Below are 12,464 nucleotides of genomic sequence, written 5' to 3'. Positions count from 1 at the left end.
ATGGGTTAACCACTCCTAATCCCTCTTTTAGCTACAGAGGTAAATGCACATCTACGGATGTCTACGGTTGATACCATTACAGGTATACTTAAGGGACTAACTATTCCTACATCTGACTGTTAGCAACAGAGGTAAATGCACATCTACAGATGTATACGGTGGATCCATTTACGGAGAGTTTCCACGCCGTGTTTATTCTAGTACCAAAGTATAATACTTAAGTTATTATCTCATTACCTTTATTTTGTGATACATTCACATAACGACGGGGTAGACTAATACCTATATAATTATATTGTTACCTTTATTTTGTGTCACGTTCACATAACCGACGAGGTAGATTATACTAGGATATCTTAGTACCAAAGGATACAACATAAGTTATTATATTATTACTTTTATAGTTTTATAATAATAGTTAAATAGGGGAAAAACCATCACATTTACAAGTGATGCGTACTTTCAAAACATTCATGTCTTGGTAGAAGACTACTTTCAAAATAGCCAGGTCTTGGTAAAAGACTACTTTCAAAACAGTCAGGTCTTGGTGGAAGACTACTTTCAAAACATTCAGATCTTGGTAGAAGACTACTTTTTATACTAGTAAGAAATATGGGATTTTCTAGGGTTTTAATACATATACTAAATGTTTCATCAAGCATTCACTAGTCTTTCATAACAACTTTTCAAAGCAATAACATTAAAATATTTATGAATTTACCAACTTTATTGCTGATACTCGCTTTCAAAATAACTTGTATTCTTAGGTTACAAATAGACAAGTATCGATGTAAGGTTTAGAGAAGACGAAGCAGTCAAGACTCATCTTTTATTTTGAATATTCATTATGTTGTTTTATACTATGAAAGAACACACTTGTAAGCAGAATTATTCTATTAATGCAAGGGATGATGTTGTTGCTTTTTTACTACTTTACATTGTTGTGATACATACATGACGTCCTACACCCCATAACGTTTCCGCCATTCTCGATTTTGGGGTGTGACAAAGTAGTTGGTGCGGTAGCGGCGCTTCATACACACGCTCTTTGTTTTCCGCACTATGAGATATTCTAGAATTTGTACTCTGACATTATTATGTTTTGCGATTCGGTTTTCAGATACGAGACATGTTTTTATTAAATGATATGATCGGATGATATTTTGTTACAAATGTTTTGCAAATAACTTAATCAAAAATGAAATTTTTGGACGTGAAAATTGGGTCGTTACAAGTTGGTATCAGAGCCCTGGTTTGAGGGATTCGGACACACCTTCGGGGGCGTATGGACTCAAACCGAGGGATTAAAAGATTTTATAAGAAAGTGGTTTTCTAAAGAATAAAACATAAGAGTTTTTGAGAGAGAACAAGTGTGTGATGTGCACGACCGGCTGAGCTCAAGTAAGTATTCCCCAAAGTACCCATACAATGTTATACTATGTTTATCAGATTCAGTAGAACAACATGCTAGAATAGGACTAAGGATTTAGGAATGATGCCTTATGTGCTTCCTTTATGTGATTCATCTTATGAGAATTGCATGCTAGTATTGAGTAGACAGTAGTAGGATAGCCTATTTAGGTTATGCCTGGTAGTATGAGCATAGCATTATATGCTAGTTCAGCATATCATTATGAGGACAGATTTGCTTGAGTAGTTTTCCTATGTCCGAATGCTGCTTGCTTTGTGCTTTGTGGGACTCTGAGTGATGGGAGTTAGTCATTAGGTGAATACGTCACATTACATGTGATCAGGGTTGAATAATCTCAGAGTCTTGGATTTGGCCCTAGTGCGCAGCTCTTGTGTGAGTCTAACCGTGGTAGGGACGGGTATGTTACTCGACGAATTATCTGAGCCTTCTCACATGTGATGGTATTCAGGTAATGGCTAATTGGCATTACAAGGAGGCCTTCAGCAGCTAAGGACCGGTTTGGGTGGAGTCAGAGATTTTCCCTAGGGCAAGCCTAGAATGGGAATAGCAGAGGATCAGTAGTGGTGAAAGGGATCTGGTGGAGTCAAAGATGTCCTTGAGGAAGGTACGGATAGATGTGGAAGGTGGTATGGGCCCGTACTACTAAAAGCCGAGGATCCGTACCCGAATTAAGGAGGACCGAGGCATGACCAAGGAACTTGTAGTAGATGTGATCCCTTTAGAGGTATCAGTATCACTAATGGTTGCATGTATGTATTGCAGAATGGTGGTACTACGTCCGAGGCCAACAGTTGGTAGTTCAGGAAAGGGATCGAGTTCAGGATCAGGTTCTGAGCTAGTAGATGAGAGGCTACGCGTGTTCATCGCGTCAGAGATCACCAGAGGCATCCTTGAGTCGACCTGCATCATTTTCAGGTCGATCAAGGAAGGGATAGTTGAGCTGATGGAGGACCGCCTCATGGCGTTCAGGAGTGACATGGCGTCTGGCCAGTCAGGATCTCGCACACTGTCCATTAAGGACTTCAGGGGCAGTGGTGCGCCAGATTCCATGGGGCGAAGGACCCCATTGCTGCCTGACGATGGATTGCGGACATTAAGTCGGCACAGCTAACCAGCTTCTGCCCCGAGGGGTCGAAGGTGAGATATGCAGCAGGGTGTTTGAGAGAAAGAGCTAGAGACTAGTGGGAGTCTGTTGGTGACTCATTGGGAGCCTCGGCTGTTGAGGCTATCACATGGTCAGACTTTGTGACCCGGTTCCGAGTAGAGTTTGTACTAGCGGTAGAGCTTCACCAGCTGGTCAGAGAGTTTTTGGACATGAGACAGACTACAGAGACTGTGGCAGAGATCACCACCAAGTTCTGAGAGAGGGGATTGCTGGTGCCCTAGTATGCGGGAGATGAGGATATGAGGAGGACCCGCTATCATGGCATGCTGCGAGCCGACATTCGGGAGCATGTTACTTTTTCAACTTTCCCTACCTTGGATTCCATGATTGCCAGGGCTAGGGACAGGGAGATTGATCTGGAGCATGTCTGGAAGAGGAAGACTGAGGAGGTTCAGACGACTGGGGCTTTAGGGAAGAAGCCCAAGTGATCAGATGGTAGGCCGAAGAGCCAATCAGGACCGGGCCGCTGCAGGAAATGTGGCAGGCCATATGAGGGGGCATGTAGACTAGGATCATCGGGCTGCTATAAGTGCGGCAAGACGGGGCATTTCAGCAGCGATTATACTTCCCCAACACCGGTTATTCAGACATCTGATTTGTTGTGTTTCCACTGCAACCAGAGGAGCCACAAGAAGGCCAATTGCCCCCAGCTGACAACAGCATCAGTGCCAGTGAAGGCACCAACTCCAGCGACCCCTGCGGATCACTGATGGCTGGCAGGGAAAGGTAGAGGATCCAGTGGTGAGGAGCCGGACATTTCAGTTGACTACCGAGGAGGCACGCGCTGCACCTGATGTGGTGACGGGTATGACTTCTTATTTTTGTTGTTATGATATGCTGTTGTGATTTTGATATGTTATGTATGTGCTCTGTTTAGGATCGTTCATTGTGAATGGTATCCCAGTTCAGGTACTATTTGATTCGGGTGCTACCCGATCATTCGTCTCTCTTGCGCTTAGCAAGAAGTTTTCTAAGTTTTCGGGCATGTTGGATTGCCCTTTACAGGTAGAGATTGCTTATGACCGATCGGTGTGAGCCTAGACGGTATTCTGAGACTGTGTGTCGAGATTATTCGAGGAGCGTTATCTGGTGGACCTGGTTCATATTCCGTTGATAGGGAACAAGGTGATTATAGGCAAGGATTGGTTGAGCCGCAATGGGGCAGTGATAGATTGTGCACAGCAGCTGGTTCAGATCAGGACCTAAAGTGGGTAGAGTTGGTAGTTCAGGGCGAGAGGCTACAACAAGGACCAGCCTTATGTTCAGCAGCGAAAGCTAGGCATTACCTTCAGCAGGGTTGGGCAGGATACGTCGCTTATGTTATGGATACCCGGGAGGCAAGAAAGGCGACAATGGGCGATCTGCCCGTGGTGCGAGAGTTTACGGATGTATTCCCCGAGGAGTTGCCAGGGATACCTTCGGAGAGGCAGGTAGAGTTTAGCATCGACCTAGTCCCTGGTGCGGCTCCGATAGCCAAGGCACCGTATCGGTTGGCTCCTCCAGAGATGCAGGAGTTGTCTACACAGCTGCAGGAGCTGTTAGACAAGGGATTCATTAGACTGAGCAGTACATCCTGGGGAGCCCCAATTCTGTTTGTTAGAGAGAAGGACGGGTCGCACCGGATGTGTATAGATTACCTGGAGCTGAACAAGGTAACGGTGAAGAATCGTTACCCACTCCCGAGGATTGATGACCTCTTTGACCAGCTAGAGGGAGCATCTTGGTTTTCCAAGACTGATCTCCGTTCAGGATATCATCAGATGAGGATCAGAGAGGAGGATGTGTAGAAGACTGTGTTTCGGACGCGCTATGGCCACTAACAGTTTGTGGTGATGCCCTTCGGGCTCACCAATGCTCCTGCCACATTCATGGACCTCATGAACGACGTGTGTAGACCGATGTTAGACCGGTCTGTGATAGTGTTTATTAATGATAACTTGGTTTATTCCAGGACGCAGGAGGAGCACGAGGAGCACCTTCGAGAGGTGCTAGAGACTTTGAGGAGGGAGAACTTGTATGCTAAGTTCTCTAAGTTTGAGTTTTGGTTGCACGAGGTGCAGTTCCTTGGGCATCTCGTCAACCAGAACGAGATTTCAGTGGACCCGGCATGAGATGGGAGGTTCCGAAGTCTCCATCTGAGATTCGGAGTTTCCTAGGAATAGGCGGCTACTATCGGAGATTCATCCAGGATTTCTCCAAGATAGCCGTACTGCTGACCAGGCTAACGAGGAAGGTCGTGGTCTTTCGTTGGGGCCTGAGCAGCAGGCCGCATTCGAGACACTGAGACTGAGATTGTGAGAAGCGCCAATCTTAGCCCTGCTAGAGGGCATGAAGGGTTTTGTTGTGTACTGTGATGCGTCCATCTTAGGTTTGGGCGCAATATTGATGCAGAGAGGGCATGTCATTGCCTACGTGTCGAGGCAGCTAAAGCCTCACAAGGCGAACTACCTGACACATGATTTATAGCTGGGGGCTTTTGTGTCCGCCCTCAAGATTTGGCGTCATTACCTCTATGGGGTTCGTTGTACTATCTACACGGACCATAAGAGTTTGAGGTACCTCATGGATCAGCCGAATCTAAACATGAGGCAGCGTCGGTGGATGGACGTGGTAAAGGATTACGATTGCGAGATCTTTTATCACTCGGGTAAGGCCAATGTAGTGGCCGACGCACTTAGCCACAAGGCAACGCCAATCAAGGATATCTGTCTAAGGATGATAGTGGTAACTCCGTTGTTGGAGTGGATTCAGGAGGCCTAGCAGGAGGCCATGAAGGAGGAACACCGGAAGAGCGGGCGGATCGTGGGGCAGGTTTCCTCCTTCGACTATGACAGTTGGGGATTACTGACACTACACCATAGGGTGTGGGTGCCTTACCTCGGGGGAGTGCTCCAGGTTCTGATGGAGGAGGCGCACAAATCTTGGATTTCCATTCATCCTGGGTTGACGAAGATGTATAGGGATCTTCGTCTGGACTATTGGTGGCCTTGCATGAAGCGGGATGTGGCATGGTTTATGGAGCGGTGCTTGACCTACAGGAAGGTCAAGGCTGAGCATCTGAGACCTCAAGGCAAGATGCGGCCATTGGATATTACGCTTTTGAAATGGGAAGACATCACGATGGATTTTATCACAAAGCTTCCCAGGACTGCGCTGGGAGTGGATTCGATTTGTGTCATAGTCGATCGATTGACCAAGAGCACCCATTTTATCCCGATTCAAGAGACTATTTCGGCCGAAATGATGGCCGATATCTATATCAAGGAGGTAGTGGCGCGGCACGGGGTGCCAGTGTTGGTAGTTTCAGACAGGGACGTGCGGTTCACTTCCAGGTTTTAGAAGAAGTTTCATGACGAGCTGGGTACTCGTCTACATTTTAGCATCGCCTTTCGCCCGCAGACGGACGGTCAGAGCAAGCGGACCATCCAGAACCTGGAGGATATGCTGTGAGCATGCATATTAGACTTCAGAGGCAGTTGGGATACTTACCTTCCATTGGCAGAGTTCTCCTATAACAATAGTTATCATGCGAGCATTGATCGTCCTCCCTTCGAGATTTTATATGGGAGGAAGTGCAGGACCCCGATATGTTGGGGTGAGATTGGCCAGAGGGTGATGGGGAGCACTAAGGTAGTGCTCAAGATGACAGAGAAGATCCAGCAGGTCCGGAGCAGGCTTCAGACTGCTTAGAGTCGGTAGAAAAGCTATGCCGATAAGCACCGAACAGACCTGGAGTTCTAGGTCGGGGATATGGTTCTCTTGAAGGTGTCACCATGGAAAGGCATTATCCGATTGAGGAAACGAGGCAAGCTGGACCCCAGTCAGATACACAGCACTTTCCATGTTTCTCAGCTGCGAAAGTGCCTTGTGGACGCCTCAACAATGGTACCATTGGAGGACATTCAGGTTGAAGGCATCCTGAGTTACATCGAGCGGCCTGTAGCGATCCTTGACTGGAAGTCGAAGGATCTGAGGAACAAAAGAGTGGAACTCGTGAAGGTGCAATGGCAACACCGGAAGGGGTCGGAGTAGACTTTGGAGCCGATGGATGAGATGGTGGAACATTACCCCGAGTTGTTTCAGGATCGAGCAGCAGACTTCGAGGACAAAGTCTAAAATAAGTTGGGGAGATTTGTACCACCTGGTTCTTGGTACGTATTCTTTTGTTAAACACTTTGCATTTTAGCCTTGGACTTAGCGAGTTGAAGGTCCAACTCACCGAGTAGAAGGGAGAAGGGACGCGGGACTTAGGCGATGGACTCGGCGAGTAGACCCTGTTTGGACAAAAACCCTAATACGAGGGTTTGCACCATATTTAAACACCTTAACTCGGCCTCCTTCGTCCAATTTGCTCCCAGAAGACCCCCATAGCAAACCCTAGCCGTTATTGAAGCAGTCTAAGGCATTTGGAGTGACTTTGGTGCTTTTGTTATCCAAAGAGGGAAGGAAAAGCTTGAAGGATCAAGAGGAGGCTAAATAGATCTGAGTTTATGCACCATTTTCAGCTCATTGAAGGTAAAAAGCTTGTACCTTGCACTTCCATTTGCTAGATCCCATTTTGTGAAGTTTTCGGGCTTTTCTAATCCATTTTGGTCACAAACCATGATTACAAGCATGGTTTGGAGTTGATGTTTCAGATCTAGTCCCTTAGAGGGGTTACAAGGCAAAAAGGAGTGGTTCTTGCACTCAAAGAAGGCCCCATGCTTTGAGAGGGCTTGTTAAAGGACCTTTTAAGCTCAAAGACCCATGCAAGCACGTAAAGGTTGTAACTTTACGTGCCAGGTCGATTGTAGAACCATAGATCTATCTTTTGATCAAAGGTTGTATGTCAGAAATCGAAGATTCAGTGAGTGGTTGTGACCAACTTGACGAGTCCGTTCTTGGACTCGGCGAGTCCAAGGTTCAGTCCCATATCAGTTGAGGGTCATAAGGACCCAGTGGAGTGTGGAAAGATTTTAAGGGGGTCCCAGGGAGTGACCCAATGTTCTGCACTAAGCCATTGTTTTGGAAATTCATGGGACTCGGCGAGTGAATGAACAGACTCCGCGAGTCCAAGGCAATCTTCTAAGGATGAAGATGAACTCGACGAGTTGTTCATACAACTCGGCGAGTCAAGGACAGGACTTGTGTATCTATTGATGATGAACTCGACGAGTTGTTCATCCAACTCGGCGAGTCAGATGAGGATTCAGTCGATGTTCATTTAGAAGGAAAACTCGTGGAGTCATCGCCTAACTCGACGAGTAGAGACGGGTATGAGGTCTAATGGAAGGATAGGGACTCGGCGCGTTGGAAAGACAACTCGGCGAGTCAGGTCAACTAGAAGTTGACTTTGACTTTGACTTGGTCAGGGGTAAAATGGTCATTTTACCCTAAGAACAGTTAGCAGTGTATGACTAAGTGTTTTGTGGGAATTTTAGCCGTAGGATTTCCAGAGCAGCAACAGGCAGAGACTTCCCACACGAATTATTAGCAGCTACTTGTTCGAGGTGAGTTACCTTCCAGTAGCGGTGGGTCTACGGCCAGAATGCCGACCCACCAGTAGGGATCGTATGTTAGATGTTTGTCTTTGTGATATTCATCTGTGTTGCTACTACCTGATATGTTATATGCTAGCGTGATATGATATGTGATAGTGATAGAGTTTGGTTGTTACGATCGAAGGGTAGGTTAGGCACCCCAGATATGCCTAACAATATGTTATGATATGTTTAGCTGCTAGAATGATATGTTCTATGAGATAGAGGTAGTAGGAGGGGGAAAAGTCCTCGAGATTCGGTTGTTAGGACCAAAGGGTAGCTCGGACACCCCAGATATGTCTGACGATAGATTATGCTATGATATATGTGATAACAGTAGTAGCGGGTGAAATAGTCACCGAGGTTCGGTTGTTAGGACCAAAAAGTAGTCAGCACCCCATAATGGCTCGACATGGGTAGGTCAGCACCCCAGAATGGCTTGACACGGGTAGGACGGCACCCCAGAATGGCCGCATGGGTAGGTCGGCACCCCAGAAATGCCCGGCAGTATGTATGTGATGTGATTGTATGGTATGTTGTACGATGGGGGAACTCACTAAGCTTCGTGCTTACAGTTTTCAGTTTTGGTTTCAGGTACCTCTTCAGCAAAGGGTAAGGAGCTGGCGCGGTAGCAGCGCATCATACACAGGCTCTTTGTTTTCCGCACTATGAGATATTCTGGGATTTGTACTCTGACATTAATATGTTTTGCGATTCGGTTTTCAGATACGAGACATGAATTTATTAAATGATATGATCGGATGATATTTTGTTACAAATGTTTTGCAAATCACATAATCAAAAATGAAATTTTTGGATGTGAAAATTGGGTCGTTACATGAACTGTCAAATGACTCCTTGAACTCTGAATATGTTGCTTCTAACTCAGTTACTCCTAACAAACCTGCTGTTGAGAAATACAGGCCACCAAAACAAGAGGAACCGACGGCTTGTTGCAAGTGTGCATGTGGGAACAACCAGAGACAAGGCAAGGACACGCCACCAAGGGCTGGAAGAAACAACTTCATAGTGAAGAAAAATACATGTTTTCACTGTGGAACACCTGGTCACATTGCCATAAATTGTCATAATCGCGCATACGTTCCCTACTATGCACAAGGCTGGCAAAACGCGCCAAGTGGGAGATACTCCAAAAGAAACCCCTCAAGGTCACGTTCAGACAATGGTGACTGGAACGCATAGAAGGCCAAGAATCAAACCCACAAGGCCAAGAATCTGAATCCCAAGAACAAGAAGGGAATGTCGGCCAAGAAGCCAAATCCAAGAGATGCTCCCGTGAAGCCAAAATCAAAGTCATCTCAACGGCCGACATCAAGATCAAAAGCAAGTACTTAGCCACCCATCAGATAGAAAAAGAAATGGGTTAAACCCAACTACAAGTGGGTTCCAAATGTTCTATCTCCCAAATCACCAAATGACTCTAACGTTTCCACATCTTCTATTTGTGATAAGCAGGATATGTCATGGGAGAGAGTAACTTGCAAAGATGACAAAGGTCTACCCAGTTTCATAATGGACTGGGTTCCAAAGACCAAATGATCCCGCTATGTGTCGGAGCAACTATGGAGGCATATCATCAGAATTCGGTTTGTTGATAGTGGTTGTTCCAGGCACATGATAGGAGGCATCTCTCAACTGTACAACACTCGAAATTTTGTTTGAGAGTATGTGTCCTTTACGGGAAGGGAATAAAGGAAGGGGTCACTCACGGGATTTGTGCTTAACGACATGAAGAATTTTCGGATCTGTTCTGAGGTTATGCGTGCTGCTCTCAGACCTTCTGGATGCAAATTAAATCGGTGAATTACGGTTTGCGTTTTCTTCTCTATACTCCTGAGTTTCTCTTACTCTGATTCGTTTTAAAGACAATTTTTCTTTTTCTTAATAGTTGTTCGTTAGTAGTTATTATTGGGAAGTGATATCAAGAATGCGATAACGGACAGTCCAAACCTGTGTAAGGGACTGAATCTGAATTGTCTAGACTCTGTGTTCAATGTGTTGGTAGGCATGAAGGATTTGACAGTAAGGATTTAGATAGGATTGTTTGGACTGACCATAGACACTCGGGTAGATTGAGCAAAGAGATAGACACGGGAACCCACCGGATACACTAAATTAATACGCATCTAGAACAGTGGTTCAACTTTTCTTTGATGTACAGACTTATATCCTTAATTCTGGTCCTGATAGGGCGACTGGGGGGTTTTGATAAAGTAGGTCTGTAGGAAATTATTTTATTGCTTTCTATCTGTTAGTCATATGTTGCTTCCTCTGCGTGATTGGAAGAGATCCGACCTGGAATGTAACATATGCAAATATATTTCGATGCATCTTCCTTATCTATGAAATTCTTTCTATCTGTTAGCCATATGTTGTCCCCTCTGCGTGATCGGAAGTTTCGACCTGGGACACAACATATGCAACATTCTATCTCTATATCCCTCTATCTCTGTTAGTCATATGTTGTCCCCTCTGCGTGATTGAAATATATCCGACCTGGGACACAACATATGCACCTATTTTTAAATCTAACTTCCTCCTTAATAATTTTTTACTCACCTAAAATAAGGAGTCCTTAGGAAGTTCTTGATAACCAGGGTATATTGGGAAGTGGGGAACACGTTCTAGTGCAACTAAAATTGAACCATTTAGAGGTTTTCTGTACATCTCGCTGTTTAATTTAAGTGGACAACAATATTCGTGGTCGTCGTCAGCTAAATGATTTATTTAGAAAATTTTTGTGAATATCATTTGTGTTTAAGTGGACCACAATACCAACAATTGACCAAATCTATTCATGAAGGTGAAGGTAATGATAAACGAGTTCAGACTGTCTCACAACTTTGATCCCAAATATTTTTGTTTCTGTTAAATTGGTTCATAATTTTCCTCTATGCACAAATTTAGGAGGAGAATTAAAAAAATAAATAAATAAATAAATAAATTCAAAAATAAAAAAAAAATCAGAAAAATTGAAAAATCAAAAATATTTTTTTGTGTGCTAAGTTTTCTTTTAGTTTTGTTTTGTCTTGAAAAGTGATTGCAGGTATAGATAAGACTCATGGAGACTATGTCAAAAATTCCGGAGTCAATGCTTCATCCGTGAGCATCGAAGAATTCTCATTCGAAGGAACAAGAAATGAAGATTATTCTTTTGACATTCAATCTTTCAACCCTAGATGCATGGTGAAGCTGAAATTTAAGATTATGTCATGTATTGCATTGAAGCCTCCTCAATCAGTTTGCTGCTATCTTAAACCTGTTGAAGTGATCTAGAAGATTATTTCTCTCTGTTAGTTCTCTCTGAAGATTCTCAAGCTGAAAGCGCTATCTTTCAAGAATCAATACATGAAGCTTCCTCACCTAATGTGCGTTCAGAGTCAAATCTTGAAGAAAAGCCCAACTGCTCAAGATGAAGTCATTTATAGAAGATTCATATATTCATCCTGATGCTGTAAAGAATTTGAAGATAATAGCTGAAGCCAACTCCCAATGAAGATTGACAAGAAGTGCCATCTACTTTTCAGGGGGAGCTTGTTAGGTCAATTAGAAAAGAAAGATATAAACCAAGGGGGAGATTATTGGGTCTAAAAATTGGTTTATACTTTGTTTTTCTAAGCATTTATTGTTTTATCATTTGGGCCGAAAACTAATATTGGGATTAATTGTAGCTTGGACTGAAAACCCATGAGTTTTCGGTCTAGCATTGGTTTTTCGGTCCATTGGGTTTTTAGTCCGGCCTTGAGTTTGTGGCCCATGTATATATATATGTGTTAGGTGGGTGAGGTGATAAGTTTTCTCTAGGTGCTTAAGTGTGTGTTCGTATGGTGTGAGAGAAAGTAAGAGAGAAGAGTGTGTGTGTGTGTGTGTATGAATCTATGTGTAAGGAGCTTCATTCCAACATTGAATACATAAGAGATTGAAGTTATTCTTCTTCTCCTTCTCTTCTATTTTGATCTAAAATCATCTGTTTGATTGGGATTCCGCACCATCAAACGGATCTGATTGATACACAAGCAAATTTGGGGACTTACAAATAACTTGTTATCAAGTTTACATTTTAGTGTAAGAGAGTTTGTGTAGTGAGATTTCCTTTGTAGTTGTTTGATGTAAACCAAATGTTTCACGGTGAATGAAATGTTGATGTTGGTAAATCGTTGAGTTTATCTTTTTGTACATGGTATCAGAGCTTAAGGCTCCTTCATCTTCTTCATCGATGTTCATTGGAGGATTACGACTCAGAACAACGTCTTAAAAGGTTGTTTCTAACTCCTTTTCTTTTCTTTTATTGTTTCTGGTTGATCGATCGATTTAGGGTTTTATCATT

The sequence above is a fragment of the Lactuca serriola genome, chromosome 4 (assembly GCF_051521515.1).
Source record: "Lactuca serriola cultivar US96UC23 chromosome 4, Lser_US96UC23_V15, whole genome shotgun sequence".
In the NCBI taxonomy this organism is placed as follows: domain Eukaryota; kingdom Viridiplantae; phylum Streptophyta; class Magnoliopsida; order Asterales; family Asteraceae; genus Lactuca; species Lactuca serriola.
This window is presented reverse-complemented; position numbering follows the sequence as displayed.